This window comes from Tachysurus vachellii, chromosome 1 (genome assembly GCF_030014155.1).
Source record: "Tachysurus vachellii isolate PV-2020 chromosome 1, HZAU_Pvac_v1, whole genome shotgun sequence".
NCBI classification, from domain to species: domain Eukaryota; kingdom Metazoa; phylum Chordata; class Actinopteri; order Siluriformes; family Bagridae; genus Tachysurus; species Tachysurus vachellii.
In genome coordinates this window covers 514275-516774 of record NC_083460.1, presented here as the reverse complement: position 1 = coordinate 516774, position 2500 = coordinate 514275, and the positions used below count along the sequence as shown (strand labels likewise).

Genomic DNA, 2500 nt, shown 5'->3' with positions numbered 1-2500 from the left:
ATGGGCCTTGCTTAGGGGCTCAGCAGTGGCAGTTTGGTGGATCTGGGATTCGAGCACACAACCTTTCAATCCAACCACCAAGCTACCACCATTTCTGTAAATAATAGAGACATTTATGTACAGTTTTTTTTTTTGTTTGTCAGATATCCTTTTTTTTTTTCAGAAAGAGTGTGAAGACTAAATATGAGGACTGAGTGTGAGGACTGAGTGTGAGGACTGAGTATGAGGACTAAATATAAGGACTGCCCAAATACAAGGATCAACCCTCCTACAAACTGCTGTTCTGGACTTCCAGCATGTCCTCCACATGTTATCTCAGAAACACTTTCTTGCTTGGTGCACCTGCCCCATGGAGATGTCTGCAGCTCTTCTGATGCTATCACTAAGTGCTTCATCAGAGTCTTGGACACTTAAAGTTATCCTATAAAGAGCTGCTCTGTTGCCTGGTCGTCTTTATATTCACAAATGTAAAGTTTTACATATAAATGGACTTTCCTGTATTTCAGCTACTTCAGATAAAATGTCTCTGGTTTTTGAGAGCAGTGTAGGAATAAAAGGTTTCCACCCGTTCTTATTCTTAAGGCTATTATCAGAACTCGAGGGGTGCCTCCATCTGGTCTGTGCTGGAAGTATGATCTCACAAATGGAACTTGAGCCTTAAAGCACACACAGTGCTCATTATGGAGGCCTAAAAGCCCTTTTTTTTAGCTTTGGATTTGATTTTTCAAATATAATTCCAATCATTTGTTGCAGTTTCATTTTTACTCCCAATTTTTGGTGGTGGGCAAAATCACGTGTGAAACCGGCGAAGTTTATCAGAACACGTAACTCTCACTCAGATCCACGTGCGAGACGGAGAAGCCTTTACTGCCTTTCTGTCAGTCTCCTCTCTCACCCCAAACTCAACCTTTATTCATTTGTTTGTTAATATCATTTAATTACAGTCTATTAAAAGGTCTTTTAGTTTCTTTAGCACAGTCACATCACATCCAGCTTTAAAACAGCTGATTAGAACCTGAAGTCCATCCAGTGATGAGATCAGTTTATTTCAGTTGATTAGCTGCCACTGTAGGGTATGAACCTTGACCTTTGACCCCCTCTTTATGTAAGGGTTATGACTCATCCCATAACTACAGAGAAGAACTGTAACTGGTTTATCTGTAATCCTGAGCTTCCTGTCAGGATCGAGCTCCAGAGCACACTGATGGGGTGAAAACACTCAGCGAGGAAAAGGAGAGGATTAAAGAAAAGTAAAAAAATAAATAAATAAATACAATAAAAAAGAATCCCTTAATTCGGACCCTGCAAAAGCTTCACTTTTAATTGTAAAGCTGTTTTTTCTTCTGCATTAATAAATCAAATTAATATCTTCCTCCACTTAACACCAGCTACAGCGTCTTCTGTGTATGTAGCAAGATTTGACATGCAGAATCCTGATCATTAACAATTTAAACATCAGCAGACTTTATCTACATTTACATTTTACACACACACACACACACACACACACACACACACACACACACACACACCAATGCAGCTCAGAGCCAGATTTAAGTTAAGTCGTGTTAAGTAAGAGGATCAGGAATAAACCCAATCAGAATCCAAGCTAGCGATGAAGAGTTAGCATGAGAGAGTCAACATCAGACAGTTAGCACAGTTACTGTTAGCACTGTTACAGTTAGCACTATTACAGTTAGCACTGTTACAGTTAGCACTGTTACAGTTAGCACTATTACAGTTAGCACTGTTACAGTTAGCACTGTTACTGTTAGCACTGTTACAGTTAGCACACATTTACACCTTCACCTTTATCAGACACGTGACTTCTTCAGATCGAGAGAGAAATCAGTTGTGAGATTGTGACAACATGAAATAATCTTTAGTTGACTTGTATGTTAATGTGTATGTGAGTGTTTAGCATGTGCTACTATCTGACATGTGAACTGACTCATAGAGTGTTTATTAACTGAGTGTTTATTAAGCGAGAGAGTGATCCAGGTAACGTCTGTGAGCTCCTTTAGCTGAATTTTTCTACAGAAACCACATCTGTATTCATCTGAAAGCTGAGTTCATTGCTTTGTTTGTACAAATCTGGATTTCCCGGGATGTATAACGCTTAGTCTTCTGAGTCTTTATTTAATTCATGTTTTTTTCACTTCTATAAATTCGTACTTTTGCAGGTCCAGTTTGGATTGTAAATTACGTTTCATCCGAAATCACACTTTAAAAAAACACTTTTTTTGCATTAGTTTTTTATTCCAGACATTGAGGTTCTGCGTAACTACACAGTAATCTGTGTAATCTGTGTAATCTGCCTGTAAAAACTTGGTATTTAACACAGACACCGAATCACTTTATTTTTTCATATTTGTATTAATTTTTTGTGCATTTTTTCTTTTACTTCTTAGAAAATTTTAAGGAAATTAAGGAACAAACGCGATTAATGCAGCTGCTAATTTACTGCCTCGGTCGTCCAGCTCCATTAGCACTATGCCTT

General features: G+C 38.2%; 1 protein-coding gene across 1 annotated transcript in view; it reads right to left on the bottom strand.

The window, feature by feature from the left end:
- LOC132857409 (rhodopsin kinase grk7a-like) overlaps positions 1 to 2500 on the bottom strand; it is a 7575-nt gene that overhangs the window by 3067 nt on the left and 2008 nt on the right. The window lies entirely within an intron of this gene.